We start from the raw sequence: 26,664 nt of genomic DNA on the forward strand, positions 1-26,664 counted from the left end.
TGTTTATAAGTATGACAGATTTACTAACAAAAAGGTCAAAGTGTGAAATTAATTCCGAGAAACTGACCATGTGATTTTATTTAACGTTTTATTTATTTTGATTTATCTAATTTACATAATCGAATAACGTTTTGTTGACTTTTGTTTATGTTATATCAACGCTGGAAACAATACGGGTATGAGAAATTTATATTTTCATAGGTTTTATTTTTGGAATTGTTTGGACTGTACTACTGAGTGGATACCTACATTTTGCTGTAAAATGAATGTGTGCACCTAAAGGTTGAGCAGATCTTGCTCCACATATGATATCCGTTATGTTGCTAATTTGAGTATAAACCCGGTGATAATTGTTCTGTAGGTCACATTCGAGGAAAAGAGGACGGCATTATAGACTCTAACCTTAAAATTTTTACGCCACAATCGTCAGTGTTTAAGCAAAAGAGGCTTCACCTGCTGTGCGTCATTGGCGTTTCATCGATGCCGATCCACTCATATGGAATGATCTTTCAATTGTTTAATTGATATTTATTAGTTTTGAACTGCAGTATGCATTCATTTATATCACTATTGATTATCACTTAAGCATAAGTGTACATTGTCAAACGTACTGCTGAAAATCAATACGCCACTTAGATCTATGGCAACTCAGTAAAAACAGAAACCGTAGGACACACAGTCACATAATAATTTAGACCTGAGCGTGCAAGCAATGGAAAACACTACTTTGATTAAAAGTAGTAAATTTGGTATAATATGATAATTCGTTGGTTTTTTTTGTTGTTGAATTTATAAAACAATTGGGAGGAAACGATTTGTTATGAAGGTAATTTTAGTAAACTGTCTTTTATTACGTACACGGGTTAGGGCATCACAGAACTTGTATACATGTATTACATCATCTCCTTATCTTCGTATTATGAAGATTTTAGGAAAATAGTTTTATATTCTTGAATATTTTTGTTGTATTTATTCTAGCTGGAAGTTATGGTGCAAAAATGTAAAATCGAACAAGAAATTAATTATGTTGTACTTTAGTCCTTTTATGAATTTTTAATCAAATTGAATATATTGATTCGCATGTTTTATAAGTAATACACATTTCTTGCTTCACGTGAGTAAATAATATGTAATGTATGCTTTAACATACCTGCTATTATTGACATGTATCATGTATACTTTTTTCATAATGTGAATCCTAGCGTTTGATCTGTATATAATCGGCATGGACTTGCAGTTACAGCAACTATAAAAGAATTAGACTTGTTGTGTCGTGTGGTTTGACAAGTCCATATAAAAAAACCATGAAATAAGATGATTATTATAATAATGCAAATTGCCTGTAAAAAAAAACAATGAACGTTTGAGATCATTCGACATTGCGTATTAACATATTGTTAAAATAAATAATTACAATCATTATTGCTTAAATCAATTTGTAATTGTACATATATTCGGTCAAATTCTCTTAGTTTTAAATAGAAGTCTATCTTTGTTAAAAGGTTTGTCGTATTTAGTTGTTCCATTTATTTACTTTTCATGTTCACCCGAATTTGACTGGGTGCATATACACATTATTGCATCTATAAATGTAAATTTGAAAGTAGATTTGTTCATCTTTTATCTGGATATGACAGAGCTTCAAAATGGCGATTTTCGGATCAAATTCATGTGTGTTTCATTTTGACGACCTTTACCTATCACATTACTACGGTCCAGGTGGAATGATCTGTATTGCCATGACACATATGGTTGATTGTTTTATTGAGACTACAGACATTTGATTTGATGTTAAAATATTCGTTGATTTAATAATATCATCTCATGTATAGTGCTATTGATCTATAATTTTCTCCCTATATCTTATTGTTCATACCCTTTTGATTATTGTTTTGGACAACGAGTGTTCATTATTTGCTAATCTGGCACAAAGATCTCGTGTGAGCTTTTGCAATTCTTTGCCGTCTCTTGTCTTTCGTCGTCCGTCGCATGGTTACTTAAATATCAAAGAACATCTTCTCTGATACCAAGGGCCAAATTTAACCAAACTTGACATCCAAGGGCATTTGGTAATTTTAAAATTGTGTCCAGGGACTCCGCTCGCAAACCAATATGGCCGACATGGCATTAAAAAGAAAACAATATTTATGCAATGTCTATGTAATTTATGCAACTACAATTTGTGTCTATTATTGTGAGAACCACGACAGATAGGAAAAAAAATATAATGGGGAAAGGGGAGGGGGGGGGGGGCAAATAAGTTCAGAATACTAGTAATTAGATGTTTTGTAGGGTTGTTACGTTTCTGCAGGTTTTGTTAACTTCTTGCCTTAATTGTATTTTTCAAGGGCAGAGAAGAGGGCGCTGAAATGTGATTTAAAAAAAACCCTCATAAATAAATTCAAATTTTCCTATCCCATCGCTCCTGATTTGAACCTAATTAAGATTAATCAAGAAAAGGGAATTAAAAGGACCAAACAACTATATTATTTTTTTAGTTTGATTTTCTACAATGCCAAACACACACATTTCGATCAGAAACACTCTACCCAAAAGCAACAGTATGCATCACAGCAGCATTTCGACAAAAAAGCACATAGTAAATATATATATATATAAAAACCTTTAACCTTTAACCTTTAACCATCGCGGAAATTCTATTTTTATCAATAAATTCCCATATCTGTTTCATATTAAATTCAAATTTATTGAATGTCATCGGATCTGATAACTTATCTGAGACAAACTTGAAGTTAACCATTCAATGTTGTCAAAACAAGACTCTTTGCACAAGATAACAAATTGTATTATTTTAAGGTCATTTTTTCTCTCTGATATGCGTGAACAATCTATAAGGAATTAACCTGAATACTTCTAAAACTATCAACATATTGGTATACTTCATTACTTGGTATCAGGTAGGATTTCTCTTTACATATTTATTTACTAGTTAGTTTATTTACAATGTTATCTATCAATGATACCAGTTTTAGGTTAGTTTCAAAACAAAAATCGAGTTTGTAGCCAAAACGGATTTGTGATACCATATTAGGGAGCAACCATTTAACTTTAAAGGGAGGGGGGATATGGTTTTTTGTTTGAGTCAGAAATTTACTTAGTTTTTCAACGCTATCATTCTTAATATTTTGTTCAAGATTTACACTATTATAAGGTACTAAGGAGAAAATCCGGATTCAGAATAATAATTTTTGTCGTATGCTTGAACAGAATATTTTTCCCGTCAATTTGGGAATCAGAATATTTGTTTTTAGGGAAAAAAAATAATCCCCGTCCCTTGAAGTTAAATGGCAGTTCTTTTAAGATATAATATTATATTATAACGAATATCAATCTAAAACACGTTCGTTTCTATTAGTTCTGGTTAAGCATGATGCACACAAAAGACAGTAACACTATAGTATTGTCTTCCAGTCCACAACAAAAAACGCACTGTGGTTAATTTAGACAAGTGTAAGGGTCAAACTTATAAATTGTGTTTAAAAGATTATTCTCTTATAAGGGTACATTTGTAATTTCATATTTTTTTTATCATGATAACATACAAATCATAAAGCAGCATTTAGACAGATTAGTTGCTTCTCAACATTAAATGTTGACAGTTGTGAAAAGGTAAAATAAGATACATTTGTTTTCAAAAATTATGTATTTCACAAAAAGCGAAAGATTGCCTTTCTCGCATTTATTAAATACAAAAGAATTAGTACAATCTATAGATATTTGTGTTGCATACATTTGTACGTGATACATTCAATTTATTGATGTGTATGTAGCAAATAGCTATACGACCGGGTTATGATATGGTTTATTATGATTTATTGTCTCCTTACAATAGTCATATATATTACAAAGTTGTCTTATTTGCACTCATACCAAATCTTATTTATATAGATATATGCTTTAATAAATAAAAGGTAAAGCATTTCCCTATCAGAAATGACATTAGATTGTTAAAGTAGCCATATTTAACTTATAGTACCGGTAGATCTCTTGGTACATACATATAGTATATATCAAACGAAGCCTGAACATAAAAGATCATTTAAGAATAGCTAGCATGCAGAAAATATATCACAATTTGTCATTGACAAACTTTTTTTTATAGCATTCGGAAATGTCTAGATTTAGTATAAATTCTTTAAACCTTACGTTTCGATAATTTGATATAAGGGTAACCCCGCCGGGTCATAGAGTTGTAATTGTCCGTTTTCTTCCTTCTATAATCCATCATGATATGAGGGACCGTAAAAAATTATTTACTTTTCAATAGAGCTTAATCTTGTGTGGTGGAAGTTATCTCGGATTATCAAAACGGAATAATTCCTTGTACAAATTTTAAAAATATAGCGACAGTGTTTCGTCATCATCCCTGATTCTGGTCCGTATATTTGTTAATTAAGAATCCGAAAGCCTTTAGTTCATTTTTTCGTCAGATTTGACTGGTATTGACTAATATTCTATTAAAAAAATTAAAGCAATAAGTTTGACATTTGTGGGTTTGAGAAATGATAAGAATTTGATGTAAATGATTGGTATATTGTTTACATTTAAGGTGAAGCTTTGTCAGTTTTAGAATTAATAGGTTATATAGATTACATTCTGCCTTCAGTTAAAACCCGGATAAGTAAAAGTGCTGAAAAATGTAAGACCGATCCCTAAGACGTACCTACGTTTTGTAGTTTAAAAGCGGTATTTTATCATATTGATTGTTATTAAATTTTAACTTTAGAGAATACAACTATCTCGCATGTAAGTAATATAGTTAGGCCTGCTTGGTTATCTTATTTGCCATCCGTTTTCTGGTTTGTTTTAAATTTCTGAATTAAATACTATTTCATTGCACAAAGTCGTGTTTTTCTCTGGCTGTTAATGTTGTCGTTACACTAATTACATAGGATGTTGGATATGTACTGATTGTTGATATTTTAGTCTTATAAAAAAAGTAGATGTTGTATGATTGCCAATGAGACAGTTATCCAACAAAGTCCAATTTGCGACAGTAAAATCGACGATTTACGAAGACCAAGCTTAAAACTCAATACACTTATCTCCTAAATGCTGATCAATATAATTACAAATTTCTTTCATGTTTTTCTCAAACGATTGTAGTTTCGATACAATAAAGCTATCACCGCAAAACTCGTTAATGGGACGTATCATGGTATACCGTCCGTCTGTCCGTCCGTGCGTCGTCTACATGTCGGATATTAACTAAAAAAATGCTTTAACCAATTTGAATGAATTTCAAACTTTGGTGGATTATTAATTGATCTATTGACATGAGCTCCCTTTCGTTTTTTAAATATTAGATTTTACGTTTACGAGTTCTGGGGTTTTATTCATTAAAAAAGGGAGATTTTCATACAATAACTTAATAATGCTTTCATCAGTTCTGAAACTTTGATGATAAGTTTAAATCTGTTGACGCAAGCTCCCTTTCGTGTTCTATAAATTTTAGATTTTACATTTCGGAGTTCTGGGGTTTTCTTTATTTAAAAAGGGGGAATTTTCCAGTTTTCGGACAATAACTCAAAACTACTTTCAGTAGTTCTCATTAAACTTTGGTGAATAGTTTATATCTATTGACGTAAGCTCCCTTTTAATTTTCATGAATTCCTGATTTGACATTGAGAAGTGATTGAACTTTATTCTTCAAAAACACGACGGGCTCATTGCGCAGTTGTTTATTAGAAAAACAACTCCAATAAGAATTCGCCTGTCAATGCAATGTAAGTAAACAAAGCTAGCAGATCATGGTATGTTGCCTTTTGCTTTTATCTTGCCTGAACTTCAAACATAACGCTTACCTTGACATCGTATTATACCTTGAAATAAGGCAAAGGTTGTATGTTGAAATGACACCTGACTTTTGAAGTTACTGATATACTTATTTTTACAATATCCACCAAATGCATTAAAAATGTCTGCACAATAATATTCCTGTAACAGTTGTTTCTATGCATTGGACGATTTAAAAGATATGTGCAGGACGTAAATAAAACATATATTATAATACATAGTGGTTTGAAGAGGGTTTAATACAAGTAGCTGAGAACCACCTCCGTGTCCGTGATTTTCACGGTGCGTTGAAGACCCATTGATGGACTTCAGCTGTTGTTTGCTCTTTGGTCGGGCTTTTGTCTCTTTGACATGTTCCTAATTTCCATTTTCAATTTATTATATATATCGCGAAACTATGTATGTCAAATGCAAAATAAACATTAAACTGATGCGGATAATACTATTGTTTTATTTTAAAACCAATTACATAAAGTTGACAGTCAATACACTAACAAAACCTTTTTAAAATCAAATTACTGAATACTAAACAATAACTATGAAAATGAAATGAAATTGGGGGAAATGTTACAATATAGGGGTAAAAACAAACAAAGTCTAATTTATAACCCGGATCGTCTAATCCATGGTAACCAGTAGGGCATTCAAGTATGTGGTTGTTCCTTATTAACCAATCGATTACTTCTAAGTCAAGGTTAATAATAAATACGGTGAAAAGATAAATTCAATATACATTTGTAAAGTAGACCTTTTATTCGTAAAGCTTAAGGCATGAGATTAGAACATTTGTAGATTGGTTAAAAAATGACTACTGACTGAAAACTTACATTTCAATTTTAAGATAATAATACCGCCGTATCAAATCAAGGTTAATATTTCGCATGGTATGACTTAAATTCTCTCAAACATTTTCAAAAACAGGTTAAACGATCTTATATTTTAAAACTTTGATGTACATGGTACAGGGGCGTTGCAATATATTCAGTCACAGGGGTGTAGCAATATTCGAATCGCATATGCGTTATCAGATGTAATAGGCATTAAATTTTAGGCCAACTATAAGCCTAATTGTCCCTTCTTTGTTCCGTTGCGATACCTTTCTTGTTGCAAAATTTATATCACCGTATGTTCTTTATTCTCATCTTACCGTAAAAAAATATCTATCGTTTTAAATTTGTCTTCAATATTTTATACTAGTAATAGAATTCTACCACTTTTTAACAATTTCGTTTCATCGGAATAAGATAAAGTCTTGAGAGGTAACGGAGCTCCTTTTAATGAATTAACTGTGAACATCTTCAAAATCCGCAAACCTCCCTTTTCCTAGGAATAAGAAAACACCAAAAAACACTGGCAATCGAACGCGATAGTACTGACGTTGGCTATGTGTACAAACATGTAGTCTTGAGAAATATCTCGAGAAAACATACATGTAGTGCAGATATAAATAAAACCAATCATAAAAATACTATTCCAGTAAGTACTATTGAACACTGTTGATATTGTTTCTGTCAGCATGTTTTGATTTGATACGAGTAAGAGTAATCTATCTATATTGCAACGCAAAAACGTAAGTGTTCTGATTGACAGCATTGTGACATGTTTATCGTTACATGTTCTTTACTGTGATATATTTTCTTAATCCTGCGCATGTCACATCAACCAACATTGTATTAAACATTTAATACATCTTTCAATAAATAAGATCCACGAATGTTATGTTTGAAACTAACCTTGATGTCAGAGTGTTGATTTAATTTCACTGACAATCCTTAGAGTTTGTTTCTCATATACTGTTGTCAATGGTACTCAAAATACACAACTGTAGTAACTCGATAAAAGATATCAGTATCGACAATTATGAGCTTTATTTATTATTTTAAAAGCAGCTATTACTCACAGCGTAATAACAATTTTCTCACAGTGTATCACCTCTTCTCGCACCAATAACTGATATAATGAAAGGGAAAAAAAGATTTGTTGTCTTTCTTTTTATCTCGTTTAAATTAAAGAATCAGTATAGTTTACATATGCTCAAAAAAATCATAGCATTTTTAAACCAAGTGAAAACAACGAGGAAATTGCATGACCATAGACTTCTAAAAATGCAACATCCCTTAATTCAGATGCAGTCAAAATGTTATGGAATAGGATACCATTTATGTATTCAATACATTTTGAGCCGACTAGTTGTCAGACTTTTAAAAATCAAAGCCCGAGAAGATATGTCACTCGTGAGATGCAGAAAAATCTTATCAGCTGAACGATGATAGATGCTTTTAAAATTTATGTAGTGTTCATTTCAGTCATTTCTAATTATACCCGTGCTTGCACAGTATTATTATTGTGAGCATACCCCTGTTGATAAAATCGTAATTATACCCGTGCTTGCACAGTATTATTATTGTGAGCATACCCCTGTTAATAAAATCGTAATTATACCCGTGCTTGCACAGTATTATTATTGTGAGCATACCCCTGTTGATAAAATCGTAATTATACCCGTGCTTGCACAGTATTATTATTGTGAGCATACCCCTGTTGATAAAATCGTAATTATACCCGTGCTTGCACAGTATTATTATTGTGAGCATACCCCTGTTGATAAAATCGTAATTATACCCGTGCTTGCACAGTATTATTATTGTGAGCATACCCCTGTTGATAAAATCGTAATTATACCCGTGCTTGCACAGTATTATTATTGTGAGCATACCCCTGTTGATAAAATCGTAATTATACCCGTGCTTGCACAGTATTATTATTGTGAGCATACCCCTGTTGATAAAATCGTAATTATACCCGTGCTTGCACAGTATTATTATTGTGAGCATACCCCTGTTGATAAAATCGTAATTATACCCGTGCTTGCACAGTATTATTATTGTGAGCATACCCCTGTTGATAAAATCGTAATTATACCCGTGCTTGCACAGTATTATTATTGTGAGCATACCCCTGTTGATAAAATCGTAATTATACCCGTGCTTGCACAGAATTATTATTGTGAACATACCCCTGTTGATAAAATCGTAATTATACCCGTGCTTGCACAGTATTATTATTGTGAGCATACCCCTGTTGATAAAATCGTAATTATACCCGTGCTTGCACAGTATTATTATTGTGAGCATACCCCTGTTGATAAAATCGTAATTATACCCGTGCTTGCACAGTATTATTATTGTGAGCATACCCCTGTTGATAAAATCGTAATTATACCCGTGCTTGCACAGTATTATTATTGTGAGCATACCCCTGTTGATAAAATCGTAATTATACCCGTGCTTGCACAGTATTATTATTGTGAGCATACCCCTGTTAATAAAATCGTAATTATACCCGTGCTTGCACAGTATTATTATTTTGAGCATACCCCTGTTGATAAAATCGCAATTATACCCGTGCTTGCACAGTATTATTATTGTGAGCATACCCCTGTTGATAAAATCGTAATTATACCCGTGCTTGCACAGTATTATTATTGTGAGCATACCCCTGTTGATAAAATCGTAATTATACCCGTGCTTGCACAGTATTATTATTGTGAGCATATCCCTGTTAATAAAATCGTAATTATACCCGTGCTTGCACAGTATTATTATTTTGAGCATACCCCTGTTAATAAAATCGTAATTATACCCGTGCTTGCACAGTATTATTATTGTGAGCATACCCCTGTTGATAAAATCGTATAATATAGAACAACATGCTCAACGGTATCAATTGAGACATACATTTACTAAATCAAAATATTGTTGTGTATTGGACATTACCATTGAAAAAATTAGTCACTGTGTTCATTCTAAAAAACTATAACTATGCTAAAAGGTTGTGATTATCAGGTATTGAAAGAATGATTAAATTCAGAGAACGTCACGTAAAAGGTGTCCACTGATTTCATATACTCTATCTAGATATCGGCAAAAATGTATCGCACACCATAGTTTAAAAGATTCTAGGATAGATTAATTAGTTACTTTCATCTTCAAAAAGTACTATAAATAGAAAATGATAACAATCTCGATGATAACCATTTGGAATGCTTTTTAAAAAAACAGGTATAAACTATCAAGTAGAAGACAGCCAATATATTTGTAAAATAACCTTAAAAAATGCAATTCACGATCGAATGCCTTTCGTGACTAAATTGATTTTTACTTTGATTATCTAAACACTATAATTTAATATAATAAGCTGGCAACGCGAAAAACTATTTCTTTAGTCAGGATCGTTCTATTTTTGACTTTCGATACTCTTCAAATTCGTAATTCATTTGATCTTTTAACTTGTGTTATTCTAACCTCACTGATGTCAAGTTTGTTGATAAAAATACTCGTCTTGAGTAAACATTTTTTTCCTTAAACGCTTTGATAAGCGTTTATTTTATAGATTCACATACCCATGCATAGATATTGACACTTATACACTTTACTTTACCACGTTTACATTACACAAAATACACTTGTGATCGAGGATAATTATGAATACCAAAACCAAAATGTCTCCTTTATATCTTGATTTTTTTCTCCGATGTTGACACAGATGGACAATTTCAAAGTAAAGTATACTTCAATTTCCCTGTTCTAAAATTCCGATTTCTGGACAGTCGCATATCATCTGATAGATGATATTGCATTTATATTTCTAAATTAATGCCTTAAATAAAGGCAACAGTAGTTAACCGCTGTTCAAAAGTCATAAATCGATTGAGAGAAAACAAATCCGGGTTACAAACTTTAACCGAGGGAAACACATTAACGATGAGAGGAAAACAAAAGAACAACAGAAACACTAAAGAACAAACACCAAAGAACCTTTTTGATGACAACTGCCTGTTCCTGACTTGGTATAGAACTTTTAAAGACAAATGATGGGTTGAACCTGTTTTTATGGCTAACAAAACCTCCCGCTGTAATTGGTTCATAGTCATTCTATAGTTAAGCCTACCAATTATATTTTATCGTATGTTTTTCTATGTTGTGATGTTATGCTATTGTTTCAGAAAAAGGGAGAAGGTTTGGTACCATTAAAACGTTTAATCCCGCTGCAAATGTTTGCACCTGTCCTAAGTCAGAAATCTGATGTACAGTAGTTGTCGTTTGTTTATGTAATTTATACGTGTTTCTCGTTTCTCGTTTTTTTTTTATATATATAGACCGTTGGTTTTTTCATTTGAATGGCTTTACACTAGTAATTTTGAGGCCCTTTATAGCTTGTTGTTCGGTGTGAGTCAAGGCTCCGTGTTGAAGGCCGTACATTGACCTATAATCATTATGGTTTACTTTTTTTTTAAATTGTTTTTTGGATGGAGAGTTGTCTCATTGGCACTCACACCACATCTTCCTATATCTATTTATCACTCCTTGCACTTAAATTGTATTGGTTGAGTCATGGAAAGAAACACTAAAATCAACTCTACATATTAAGATAATCGGCTGTATTCGTATTTTATAGATAGGGTGTCTATAATATATACAAAGGTGTCTGTGTTTCAACTCGCTACCAAAATGTTTGTAGGCACCTGGAAAGTCTAATACGTGATTTCCCCGATTATTTCTTATTTCCCAACGTGAAATTTTGACAGTTTAAGGATTGGAACTGCGGGTTATGCATCCAGTATAGTAGTCACATATCCCATCGACATATCTGGTCTCGCTTTAAGAGTTCATCCTCCGTCAATTTTTGTTTGTGTCCTTGAATTGTCTTCTTAACCGATTTATTAATTAGTATTGCATATATTAGCCCCTAATTTTGTTTTCTCGTGGTATTTTATTATATATATATATATATATATATATATAAAATGTATTCTTCTCTAGGACCAGTCTCACACTTGAAAAACAATTTCCAAAAGATTTTTTATTTAACCTTTGTGACCTGCTTTGTCTTTTAATTTGAAAATTGAATTAACATTATAAATACACTTCCTGGTTATGATGTTTAAATTGTCAGTCTGCTAAGAATGTTAGACGTTATCATATATTTTTTTTAATTTCCCTATCCTTGCTCCTTCCTGTAATATTAAATAAATAAACCACGGGGCGGGGGGGGGGGGTGTTAACTTCGATATTTTTTTGGTAGGGGTGTGCCATTTTTGCCACAAAAAACGTACCCATTTTAATAAAACATTCACTGAAATTCAGTACCTATAGTTATATATATATTGAAGAAAGAATGACCTATACTTATATACAATATTTTAAATATGACCTCAAAACGTTATTGAAGATCAAATCAGGAGACAAATTTCCGGGGTTCATTTGGGAACTTATTTGAAAGGTGAACTTTCAAATGAACTGATTTAATTTAATATAATTATTGACCATTAATAATGTAAGATTCTTAATAGCATATTTATATATGATATGTAGATCCAGGAACATATATGTTAGATATACTGTTCCCAGGTAGATCATACCCCAAATCAATATACAGTTATCAAACGTAAATGCATTTTAATATAGGATGTCATTAAAAAGGAGGGTCATTCTTATATAAAATCTCGCAAAATTATGACCCATATTTTTGGCACATCCCCGTATACCCAATAAGAAGAAGTTACCCCCCGTTGAATAAACAACTGTTACAGTTTGTGCACTGCAATACAGTTTTAGGGAGCTAAATAACATCAACGTTTCAATGCTTCCTTGGTGAATTTGTCTAATTTCAAGGTTTATGTTAAAGATTGTCAAAACAAACTGCTTCAATTTATAAACGGAAGGCTTAATCTTTTTGTCGTGATCAATACATTGATATGCCTTATCAATACTCAAAACACTTGAATAGGGCAACTAGTATTTCTCCTGATATATTATTAGTTCTTTAAAGATTATGTAATAATTTGAATCGATATTGAATTAAATTATATGTATTATTTAGTGGCAGTTTCAAGTGTCAAGTTATAACCTACTAGTATTCGATTTTTTCAAGAATTTATTATATGGTTGTTATTCCCTGATATAAGCGAACCGTGCATGTGTCTCTCGAATAGCATCTGTCAACTCCACCGAATTTAAAGTTTAAGACCACAAACACATAATATATCTGGACTATAAAAACAAGAAAGGCAAGAACAGAGCATCCCACATCAGCAGAAAATTAACTTTGTTCTAAGAATTGCAACTTTAAAATCAGGTCCAACCTCTTAAATGTCCCTTCCGTATATTTACTTCTCATTTAGGAACAGCCAGAATTATATGTCATAGAAATGTTTTAAAATAAGATTCAAACTGGTTAAAATTAATTCTGTATTTGATTAGATCTGTTCGGATCGGTTCTAATGTAGATGGTATGGCTTCAGTAAGAAACTTTTAGAAACTACTCTGAAGGTTTCAAGAATCAACATTTACTACAGCGATGACGAGATAATCACAATAGTTCTAAAATGAAGTCAATTAATGCTTAAAAGATTAAAATTCCCTGTAGCTTTGAAATAACAAGTAACAATGGATTAAGAATAGACTAAAGTAATTGTTATCTAACAGCAACACATATATTACGGAACTACTGTATATAATTTCATTTGAAATTTCATTAATGCAGCTCATCATGTTAAAAGATGGGTTTTTCCTCGGTTTTCAGTTATTTTGTATCAACAATTTCTACCTCGTTATTTCATTTTAGTCATGGTTGATGCATTTTTAGAACTTAATTTACATCTGACATAATTCAAAATGTTTGCTTGTCATTCATTGTAAGACAAATGCTCATGTCTAACTAACCAAATTCAAAACGTTTTTTTTTTCTTTTTGTACTTTGACTTTAAAATTTAAAGAATCGAAAATATGTCAAGTTGAAATGAAGATAAAAAGATAGATTCAGATTCAGATTCAGATTCAATATTTTATTAAAGTCTCACCACATACAATTACATATATATTTACACAATAAAATATTCATACAGGTACAATAGATATGGGTAAAACCTATAATTGTCATTTAACCCCTAACAACATGAATCGGAAAGATAAACAGGTCAATTTGAGCAATTAACAAAAAGACAATTTTCATATGTCTGATTTTTGTGCCTCCGTGTGCATTAAAGATGAAGCTTTGTTATAAAGCGTTTATTATTTTGTTTAAAGGTCATATTATGTCATAAAAAGCAAAATCACAAAAATACTGAACTTCGAGGAAAATACAATCGCAAAGTCCCTAATCACATGGCAAAATCAAATGACAGAACATATAAAAAAGGAATGGACAACAACTGTCATATTTCTAACTTGGTACAGGCATATTATTAAATCTGCAGTTTTCAATATATGGGGAATATAATTAAACATGTATCATATTAAATGCGTATCTAGACAGTTAGTCAACTGAAATCAATATTTAATATTCATATCAATGATAATATATCAGACGAACCCCTCACATATGGAATGAAACTGATAGGATAAGTAATAAGAACTTTAAAAATTGTTGTTAGTTGATCTTATATTATATACATCAACGTATAAGGAATATGATGACAACATTTCGCAGGTGGTATATTTTAATATCGATATGTTAAAAGTCCATTCCTCACTTCATAGATATTCAATGATTTGTAAATGAATAAGAAAAAATATATTATAAATCAAAACATTTCTAAAAAATAAATGCGGGGACTGTTTGATTTTAAATGGAAATTAGTATACTTGATAGATATTATCAAGTAATTAGAAGAAATTTCAATATGAAATCAAGTATAAGAGCACTTTGAATTGGTTTATTAGGTTAATTAATCAAAATATTATGATAGATTCATATCAGATAATAATAGATCGGGTCTGTGTACTAATAGAAATGCTTTGAATGATAACCTTCGGACATATCTTTTTTCTATTATACCTTTTTAAACATATAGAATTAAATATAAGATTCTGCAATAAAAGAATTGAAAAGTCCAAGTTCCATTTACTATAAATAGTGATAAAACGCTAACTGTAAGCTAGGAGAGGTGTCGTGTCAAAAGTCGTGAGAAAAAGACTATTTTAGATTAAAACATAGAATATCGTTTAAATATTTTTTCCACAATTATATTTATTGCAATACAAATATCTTGATATTTGTATACCGGGTTTAGTAAGGATTCATGTTAGACACTTGATGTCTCATCCGAATTTATCCTCAATGACGTATGGAATTAATATAAAGTTGTTTGCCTATTTGCAATGGCGAAAGATAAGAAAGATCACATATGGCCATTAGAAAAGATTACAAGACTGCACATTTTTACATATACTTAGACTAAAAAAATTTAAAACTTGAACAAATTGTGGGCACATTATAAAATCCAGAAATCAGACACGTTCAAGGTGTTTTTGTATTCTTGTTTGGCTTTTATCTTCAGAACCCCTTGTACAAAACGTGGTGATTTTGGTGTGCATAACTGCGCGGAATTAACTTTACAACGCACAAGGACAAAAGACGGAAACAATATAAAATTTAATAGGCAAAGCGATCACTTTAAATGTTATTGTCTAGATAATCTGTGAAATAATTTAAAAGAGAATAATTCTTATATAATTTGCATATGATGGAATACACTGATATGATTGGTCGAGAGGACTTCCGGTATTTGCCTTTGACGTTGTTTATTTTTCGATAGACGACGTTGACCGAACTTCTTTTCGTAACTAATGTAAAAACAAGATGAAATGATAAACACAAAACATTCATTTGCCTCGAATGATAATACAAATTTTTGCAGTTTATTTATTATCAGGTAGGAAATTTCATGAAGTACACATTTGTGCGTTTACCAATAGATGCGCCATGCCAATTCAATGACAAACATTTACAATTTACATGTGATAGAGTGTACGAATGTGGGAAATTTAATTCCTTTTCTCCATTTTAAAACAATTATAATGATTAAACGCCTTTTGAAAGGATTTATTGGTGACCAGGTCACTCACAAACATATCATAAAAGTCCTTGGGACTTTTATTTGTTTTATGAGTGAATTGGTCGAGTTTATCCACCAATAAATTCCTTCAAAAAGGCGTTTAATCCTATAATAGTACAGATTTACTATTTACAAAGACTTTTATCAGAAAACAACAGAAAACACAAAAATTCATTAGTAACAAGCAACAATTACTTCTCACGGGTTTTCTGACTTCTAACAGGCATTTGATTGTTTTATGGGCGGGATAACTGGCTCTTTAGTGTAATATCACCAAATCATGGTACGTCACATCCGGTTGTATACAAAAGTAGGTCGAAAAAAAATATTTCCTTGAGTTTGACAGTTGTAGCTAATTAATCCGACATTTTAGTGCAGTAAAACATTTCTGTGTCATAAACATATGTCTAGGGTATTTCAAAACACCATTATTTTTTTATTTGGGATTTCTGTAGAATATTTTGTAATCTTGAGGTTACATGGTGACTAAACCTTGTACACAGATGAAATAAGGGGAGAAATTTGATTGGTTAACTTTCAATGATGGTTATTTTCTTATATGAAATGAAATACTTTGTGAAATTTTTTCTATTGTACCGGACAGGATAAACCTTTACTCATGCCAAGTATTTCTTTATTTGAAACAAAGATAAATTCTGCACATTTTATGAAAAGTGTAAATTTAACAAAGACTAATAGGGGAAAGTCAATGGTGGTATTACACCTTTGAGTGTACACCTTTCATCTTACCGATTATCTAAACATTAATGTACGCAGTAAGATAAAAATTTATATTAGTCTACATAAGAGAACATTCTTAAATAACGTAAGCATGGTTAGTATAACAAAAAACAAAAAGTTACCAAAGTTATAAAATTAAACCATCCAAACAAATTATTATTTTACTGAAACAAAGCTTAAACACTTCAATCAATATGACGACAGAATAGTCAAACCATTGAAGTGTATTATCACGGCGACTGTAAGAATCAGTTTTGAAAGTAAAAAAGAGGTAAATTAAATTTCATGTCCTGATTTCAAAGAATATCTGTACTTTGCAGTATCATTTAAAAATGGTGTCACAAGCAAAATTTTGAAGCTTACAAATATTGAATTACGTTATAGATTATCTGACTTATATACCGTCAAAAAATATTAATTTTATAAAGATTTGTAAAATTTAGTATCCTATTTTACCGATAACACTAAAGTGGGATATTCCTTTCTAATGCGTTCAGGCTTTAATACGCCCTGCGGCTCATGTAGAATGTGAAATAAAACTCACTAAATAATTTAGATATAAACCTTTTAAAAATCATTATCCATACACAATAAAAATATTACTGTAACTGCATGAAGTAAGACACAAATGTATTGTTACCATCCGATAACGGTGTATGAGAAATACAAGACACATTGTAAGTAATTTATTGTACCACTTAGCTTATGGAAAAGGGGGAGGAGGTATGTTTTTTTTCTATTTGTTATGTTATTTCTGTTGCGGAAAAGTGTTTTTTTTTTTAACAATTTTACTTGAATCGAATGAAAAATTCAGAAAGATTGTCTTTTGAATAGCAATACATTTCATTAAAAGATAATCAGGATATAATTATATACCCTCCGCACCCGACCCTTTCGTGAGTTACGTTAATGTTATTCAATAGATAGAATATAAGATTATCTTATTAGTTGATCATCTGATAGAGTAAAAGGTATACATAAATTTAAAAAAGTTAAGAACTGACACGAAGACGAATATAAATACATGGATATCACAGTATGATTTCCTATTCAGTGTGTATCGTTCTGAACATGCATGAAATATTTGCCACTGGACGTTAAGCAAGCAACCAAAAATCAATCAACCTATTCAGTTTGACTCAATAAAATTTTCAAAATCTTACACACGAATATGTTAAATCTGGATTTATTTTATGAAAGTCTACATTAAAATTCATCTGACATACATGATAAAGTTTCTTTATTGTAGCGATAAATTAACAAAACTTCACGTTATTTGTTTCTAAAACTAAAATGCGGGACTACAATGACGGTTTCTTTTACACCTATCATCGATTGAACTTTAAAAAATAAATTTCCAAATCGGCAACAAAAAACTATTAGACGAATAAAGTTTTGAAGTAAATCATAGATTGCATGTTTATCAAGGAAAATAATGACCTCACACAGGTCATTATTTTATGCCTTGGAGCATATATCATTGAAACATGGTATCGTCCGGGTTGATTCTGAAAAAGAATAACCTAACGTTCTGAAAGAAAATAACTCCATATAGGTATATAATTGCAAATTAAACTTTTCAAGAAGTTACGGTTACACATAATTCAAAAACTAAAATTGAAGTTTGAGGCGAATTTAGTTTACCGATGTTCAAATGCCGTAAATGGATTACGAAGGGCCAAATCAACGTAACAAGCAAAACATGTGGGGATCACATAAACTCCAAAATAGGCGATACCGCATGCGTCGACTGGGTACCCATCTCCTGTTATACATACATATTCACTGATGAACCGCTCATTTAAAGCTTTTCAAATTTTATTGTAGAGTTACTGATGACAAAATTGAGGTCAAGTTCGATATTGACGATTTTCACTTTCACTGTTCAAGAGTAAGTGTTCTTCAAAGATTGAGAAATGGTCTTTTCAGTCGTTTCCGTGCTTTAATTCATGAACTGTTCAACCATAGCTTTTCAAATTTTAATATCTTGTTACTGAAGAAAAAAATGAGTTTAAGTTAAGTATTGACTATTTGTAATTTCACCATTTAGGAGTTATGGTTCTTGAAAAAACTGAAAAAATGTCTTGCAAGTCGTGTCCGTGTTTTAACTTTTGAATCTTTTCAACTGAAGTTTTTCAAATTTTAATATGATGTAACTCATGAAAAAATCGAGGTTAATGTCAAAATCAGCGATTGTTACGCTTATCGTTCAGGGGTTATGATCTTTGTGATATTGAAAATGTCATTACACAAATGAATAAATTTAATCATGTTTCTTGTCGCTCTGACAGCCTCTTGTTGGATATTTATCAATAGCATTCTGCCACAAAAATAGCTGTCATGCTATTATGACCTATTTGTTGCAATTAAAATGACATGTTTGTATCGAAGACACTAATTTTTATAAGACACGAATTTATTATATTTCATTAGTGCTTAGCAGTCTTTAACAGAGTATTTGAATATACATCTACTATAACAGTTCTGAGAAAATAAAATGTTAATTTGTCGAAATGACGCTAGTATAAAATTTCCCAAAGAAAGCTTTTAGAATTCCTTTTTGTTTTCATTTGGGTTTTTTAAAAGTTAAATTTATGATGCATGTCTCTTAAAATAGTATGTGATGCGGAACAGTTTATAATAAGTTGTTTTCATATATAGATCGATACGTTCATTTAATATGGATATAGTTTAGACTCCATTTATTATCATCTATAGACGATAACGTAACGCATCTTCAGTACTTATATAATATGTACAGTTCAGTGCTAGCATTAAAAGAACCCAAGGTAAGATGTTTTAAATGACGTTTACCTCCATAAGTTTTATCATGTCATGGTGGGGCACATATTTGTGAATGGCATCGGTTGTGGTACCACAGGAAATGAGATTTCAAAACAAAAGCAGCGTGTATTTACGATTCAAAACTTATGCAGAAAAGGCTCCATTTAATGATACGATGTAGTCGATCTTTTAATTGAACATGGGAATAGTATTGCAAAATGTAGAATAATTCAAAATTGTGATATAACTGCAAATTCTAAAACGATTATGAAGTATATCTTTGGCCTTATATTTTCGTTTGCACAAGCTGGTAAACGTATCATCAGCGTCGGTATATTCTTAAAACTGTTCCTTTTGATTTTATTGAAGACTCGATGTCTTTTATGTGTGACTATAATCAAAACGGGGTTTGTTCATATTGTTGAAACGGACGGTGACTTATAATAGGGTATATCATTTTGAACTCTGGTTAAAAGTTATCTCATTTGCAGTCATACCACATTACCTTATTTTTACATTAACGTCTTATATCCGAAATTAACGCCCCTTGTGTATTCAATTCATATTGGAGACATCTACTTAGATCAAGTAAATAGCTCACAAATTTACAAAGTTACGGTTCCTAAGTGCATGTTGTATATACATATATTAATTTGACGCATAGATACTTAATGATTTAGATTTTGTAAACTCAAGTTCAAAAGTAATATACAAATAATTTCACGATATATTAAATTTTCAATTTATAAGGTGATGCGATAAACAACATGTCTGTGACTATTGAACATCGGTATTTTACTGCTGCCTTTATTTATAGATTAAATTAAATCCACGGAAAAGCTAATAACCAACAAAAGAGTGGGAAAATAAATATTGATTTCAAGGTATATTAGTTGTATAAATGTATCCAATTTTAAATATATGTTCATATTGACATATTAAATCTGTATGATTATTCTTCACCAGGAACACTCAAAGCCTAATATTAGGTGCAGAGAACAATGATAAGTTTTGAAAGGTATAGTTTTATTTCAGAAATTACTGATGTTTTAAAGCGTGAGTGTGTTTAATTTCTTCTTTTTTTTGTAATTATTTTTCTTTTCTTGAATATATTTTATCTTATCTTATATGTTTATGTTAATTTTTTCAGCAGTTTTTATTTCCGAGATGTAAAGTGTTTGCAGTTAACACATTATCGATTACAAATATTGTTATTGTAATGAAGACATGCCTAAAAAATGAATATGTCTTTTATTAGGTTTCAAAATCATTGTACGGATTTTAAAGTTTCAAAATCATTGTACGGATTTTAAAGTTTCAAATACTCTTATCGGAAAAAGACTCAAACAAGAATTTTCAACATTACATAATTATAAAATAAGGATTTTTGGTGTTTTAACTCCACTTTTAAGAATTGCATTTAGGTTATTTCGTGGCGGCCTGTTTTTATTGATGGAGGAAGCCGGAGTGCCCGCAGAAAATAACCGACCTTCGATAGGAAAACTAGCCTAGTCCATTAAGATTGAAGTCGAGTATAACCGCATGAATGGGGTTCGACTCGCACATGAAATAAGAAAACGTGTAAATAACCCCTAAACGGTCATATTCAAATAGTCGAATACATCCTATTAAACTTTAGGTGTAAAAAAGTATAAGCATGTATAAGCACTTTCCGGATTTGTATCAATTGTACTTGTAAGCATACTACTAGTGAATAACCATAAAGGTTATCAATCACCCTTTTGCTTAAGTACATTAACCATTGTGTATAAAATGAAGTACATAATTTGCTTTTTTTTCAATTGATAATCACATTTGTAATCTATTTCCTGTATATATGTATTCTCACATAACTTATACATTTTGTACGTTTGAACTTCCTTCTATTAGTTTAAAAAGAATATATATTTACAATTTGTCTATTGAGATTTTAAATTGATATTAAGATGAGGACGTAATTGATAGACGTATGATAATTGTTTTTCAGGGACTTGTTTTAGATATGTGCGCAATTATCAAGTAACTGTTTCAGGACGTTAATTATGTGTAGTACTTGGTGACTTTTCAAAAAGCAGGTATTTATATGTAACAGTTAGTAAAGTATGGAAATAAATTTTAGTAAAGTTAAGTTTTGTCGACCAGTTGTTTTCCTTAATTGTTGTAAAAAATCAGAATTTTGATTTTACCAGTTGAATTGCGATTACATTTTGTCATGGGGGTATTTTATAGGGGTGACGGAATCGTAAAACTTAGAAAGTGTATTTACATTTCTGTTTTAGCTTTCTTTGAATTTTTTGTCATACTTTATTTTTTGCAATTATTGAAATTGTAAATGAAATGGGGCATGTGTCGACGAAACAACAACCCAACCAAAGAGCAGAAAACAAACGAAGGCCACCAATCACAACGTGAAAATCGCATCGGAGGCGGTCATCATCTGATTCCGAAATTAGTTTAATGTGCACAAATTTTGGTATGCATGCATGTTTCAGCTAATTTTAATTTAAAAAAAATCGTTTTCATCTACTACATGAAAAAAAAAGACAAACCCATGCAACAGTAGTAGAACGCTGTTCAAAAGTCGAAAATCTATTGAGAGAAAACAAAACCGGATTACAAACTAAAACTGTGAGAAACATATCAACTGTGAGACGAAAACAACAGAACTACAGAAACATTGAAGTTCAACAAAAACAAACGCAAGTGCAACAAACACAGAAACGAAATATTTGTAACAACTGCAATATTACTGAATTTTGAAGTCAAATTGTATGAAAAAATTATAGGTTGAACTTGGTTTTATGTATCTTAAACTCAAGCTTATATGGCAATGTTACAATAGATAATGCTGAAATGACATCACTACTTGACAAAAATAAAGTACAAACGAATGCACAAATGCTCAATGCAGAAAACGCACTAATTATTTCCCCGATAATATATAAAATTCAGGAAGATCCATAGTGTAACGCAAATGTACTTGTATGGAGAGTTGTCTCATTGGCACTCACACCACATCTTCCTATATCTATTGACATACTTATCTGTCTTAATATACTATTTCCTCTTTTCACGGTTAGCACATAATACAACTTCTCGGCCAATCAAACTGATTGGATACGCCTTACAAGTTTCATAATACATACTTGGTCTTTGTAGTGAGCAACTATGCATAAAATCAAAAGAAGAGTAAGATTTTATTATTTGTAATTGATAAAAAGATAAAGATTTCATAGTAGCTCTTTTCATTGATTAGCCGATACTTGACATTTTAAGTTACTTAAATATAAACATTATATACACAAATTGGTTTATTCTCTTTTAATAGCACTCCATTCAGAACCAAAATATACCATGCAAATCACGATGATGAAGATCAAACATTGAAGGGCACAATTTCGTACGTATTTGATATTATATTTTTTGATATTTTGCCCTTTTAAAAATTGATTATGAGAGAGTAACAATGAGGCGAGTATGTTTTCAGTTTCTAACTTTGGCTTATTGGTGTAAAACTGTGACCATTTGTTTATAGTTTTGAGATATATAAATGAGATATATAAATTTACGAAAATGTTTTCGTTATTCGTTTTCATTATTCATTTTCTTAAAACATAAAATGTGAATTTCGAAACAGTTTTCATTTTTCGTTTTCGATGTCACGAAACTAAACAAAAAGTGGTAAAATAAAAAAAACGATAAAACATGTTTAAAATACTGTAGTCGAGTAAAGAATTTCCTGTTCCTGAAGAGAACAGTGTTTCCATTTGTTGTTTCATAGTTGTTGAACATGATGTATGTCCACTCATCACGTTTTATTGTCGCAATATCATAATATTCATATTCAACATAGATAAAAATATATATATACTTTTAGTTTTTAAGGTTTGTAACCTTAAATGATAAGAATTGATGAACAGTGTCCGTCTACTGATATTACACGAATTTTTTGGACGATAATATATGTATTGCCAAATGGGATTAGCATTACAAACAAACTTACTTGGTTAACGAGTCAATTGTTGTGATACAGCAGTCATAACTGTGTAATGGAATTGAGAATGGAAACGTAGAATGTGTAAAAGAGACAACAACTCGAATTGCAAAAATGTAAAACAACAGCCCAAGACCACAAACGAGTCTTCAACACACTAATAAAATCCCGCACCCGCAGGCGGAATTCAATTGGCCCTTTAAAAAATGTGTACTAGTGAAAGTGAACATAATACTGCACTTCAAAACATTTTCATGAACTAAAATTAAAAAAAATATACAACCGTTACAAAAACCAGAGGCTCCTGACTTGAGACAGACGTATAAATGCGGCAGAATTGAACATGGTTTGTGAGATCTAAACCTTCCCGCTATACCCCATGTTGAAAAAAGCAAACACATAGCTATACGCACAGTAAAACTCAGTCCGAGTCCGATGTCAGAATAGGTAACAAAATAAACAAAACAAAATGTGAATAATACATAAATTAACAAAATACTGCTAGTAGTTACTGACATACAAGCTCTGTAGTCCAGACCTCAATTAAACTGATTGAACGAGTATGTCTTCTTAGTGTGGAATCAACCACAATCCCTCTTGTTGGGGGTTTTAGTGTCGTACCATCAAAAAATATATGAAGAGAACATAAACGCATCATGCCAACAACTAGTTTTAGAATACATGTACAAATTTCTAATTCAAAATTCCTCTGAGTAACTCAATATTAATACCAAAATATGCTATCATAAATGACAATAAAACCAACAGAAAGCTACGATATTTCTAAATTTATTGGGGACATTGTCTAAATCAATTTTAATTTAATTTTTTAAATTTGTCGTTTAACTTTCAATATAAATACCAAAATATGCTATCATAAATGACAATAAAAACCAACAGAAAGCTACGATATTTCTAAATTTATTGGGGACATTGTCTAAATCAATTTTAATTTAATTTTTTAAATTTGTCGTTTAACTTTTAAGAGTATGTCATTACATTACATACATGTATCATGCGAAGCGTAACATTTTATAAATAGATGTTTGCAAACTAAAATCGCATTACAAGTATATTATGTTTTATTAAAGGTTCCATTGATGAAATTCTAAAAAGCAGAGATCTAGAATTTTGATTTGTTAATCCATTTAATATGTAGAGTTAAATATATCCACTGACAACGATAACGTAGTTGTCAGCAAAAAAGGTAGCCAAGGTAAAGTGTTATTTTTTTTCCTTTCAAAAATACTTCTAAATGAGAACAAAACTATTCAAGTATTGTGTAAATACAAAAAAAATTCTGAAATTAAAGAAACCATCTAATAACAGTTATACATTCGCTAATGATTGTTTTATTTCAGTTTACATATCATTTTAATGGGCTTTAACATATGAAGTAAGAGGCGGATATTTGTATATATGTTTATCTATTTTCATTTTTTAAGGGGAGGGATGTTAGGCCGCTCCTTCATTTATGATTAATTCAATGAAATTTGCCATGGTTACCAACTGTTTTCAAAATGTTTTATCCGCAACTGAAAAAAACTTACTAATATTGAAATGAGTTTTCTCGTAAAATCACAAGTTGTATTTGATGACGACTTTTTATTATCAAATGCACTAATTTATAAAATATTAACGATTAGTAATCTCAAACACCGTGTTCGAATACATAAACACAATTGAATTATACAGTATAAACAGTTAATTGCTCTCTTTCAGAAAATGAAATTTAAATTTATTCTAATAGAATTTTAATAAAATTTGTCACAAAAGACTATTAATATAATTTTTGTTCAAATTTGTCGTTTAACTTTTTAGATGCATGTCATTACAATACATATCATGCTTAACATTTTATAAATTAAAATTTGCAAACTAAAATATGATACCAATGTCTCGCATTGCAAGTTTATTATGTTTTATTTAAGTTTCCATTGATGAAATTCTAAAAAACAGAGATCTAGATTTTTGATTTGTTAAATCTATTTAATATGTAGAGTTTAATATTTTCACTGAAAACGATAACATAGTTGTCAGCAAAAAAGGTAGTCAAGGTAAAGTGTTATTTTTTTTCCCTTCAAAAATACTTCGAAATGAGAACAAAACTATTCAAGTATTATGTAAATACAAAATAATTTCTGAAATTAAAGGAACCATCTAATAACAGTTATACATTCGCTTATGATTGTTTTATTTCAGTTTTTATATCATTTTAATGGGCTTCAACATATGAAGTAAGAGGCGGATATTTGTATATACGTTTATCTATTTTTTCATTTTTTAAGGGGAGGGATGTTAGGCCGCTCCTTCATTAATGATTCATTCATAAAATTTGCTATGGTTATCCACTCTTTTCAAAATTCTCGATTCGAAACTGAAAGTAGATTACTAATACATTTTGTATTTACTAAGCATACATCTATTACGTCTTCTGTGGAAATTTTATGATATATACTGTGACTGGTCTTTTCTGTAAAGTAATTTGTCAAAAGCTATGTAAAAATGGCATAAATTTCAATTCTACACCTTTTCCTTTTAAACAAAAATAACAACAAAAACCGCACAATAGAGTGTTCCTTATATGCTTGATTCCCTCTTGTAACAACAAATATCATATTTTAATGTAAAGTTAAAATACATCCATAGTTTAAATTCATTATGAATACGACCTCTTACATAAAAAGTAAAATCACAAAAATACTGAAATCCGAGCAAAATTCAATCGGAAAGTCCTTACTCACATGACAAAATCAAATGACAAAACACATCAAACGAATGGACAACAACTGTCATATTTCTGACTTGGTACAGTCATTTTCAAATGTAGAAAATGGGGAATTGAACCGGGTTTTATAGCGATAAACCTCTCACTTATACGACAGTCTCGTCAAATATCGTTATATTTACAACGATCCGTAAACAAAACAGACATGATAAATAGAATAGTGAAAATATTGGTACAGCAGATATCACTGTGTCACTGCTGGTAGAAATTTATTTCCCAGAGGGTATCACCAACCCAGTAGTCAGCACTTATGTGTTGACTTGAGTTATCATTGATATGTTCACAATTATAAATTAACTGTTTACAGAATTTTTGAAATACTAAGGCTTTTCTACCTCATGAATAGATTACCTTAGCTGTATTTGGCAAAACATTTAGGAGTTTTTGGTCCTCAATGCTCTTCAACTTCGTACTTTATTTTAAAACAAACAATTTTACAAAAAAACACAAAATCATCTATCAAATTAAAAACACATTCATTGCTTTGCGTGTCTGACGTCAGAAAATGAGACAAAATAAACTGAGACATCCATTGGTATGTTAGCTTTGATCTTTCCTTTTAATAAACGTAACACAGTTATCTAGTGACTCTCATACGATATACATGGGTCAGAAAAGTTCATATAGGGTGAAAGCTTATGA

The 26,664-nt window shown here is 30.7% G+C and overlaps 1 protein-coding gene across 4 annotated transcripts in view; it reads left to right on the plus strand.

Moving 5' to 3' along the window:
* Window positions 1-2,776: 2,776 nt before the first annotated feature.
* LOC139524372 (beta-1,3-galactosyltransferase brn-like) overlaps window positions 2,777-26,664 on the plus strand; it is a 28,753-nt gene continuing 4,865 nt past the window's right edge. Inside the window, exons 1-3 of one of the 4 annotated variants that reach the window (XM_071319135.1) lie at window positions 2,777-2,918; window positions 21,228-21,315; window positions 22,569-22,640. The gene's annotated coding sequence lies outside the window, so the exon portion shown is untranslated. Of the gene's footprint in view, window positions 2,919-16,864; window positions 17,134-20,172; window positions 20,259-21,227; window positions 21,316-22,568; window positions 22,641-24,325; window positions 24,451-26,664 lie in introns of those variants that run through there. The other 3 variants (XM_071319134.1, XM_071319137.1, XM_071319136.1) reach the window with 3 other exon arrangements.

Source organism: Mytilus edulis, chromosome 5, assembly GCF_963676685.1.
Source record: "Mytilus edulis chromosome 5, xbMytEdul2.2, whole genome shotgun sequence".
Taxonomy (NCBI): Eukaryota; Metazoa; Mollusca; class Bivalvia; order Mytilida; family Mytilidae; genus Mytilus; species Mytilus edulis.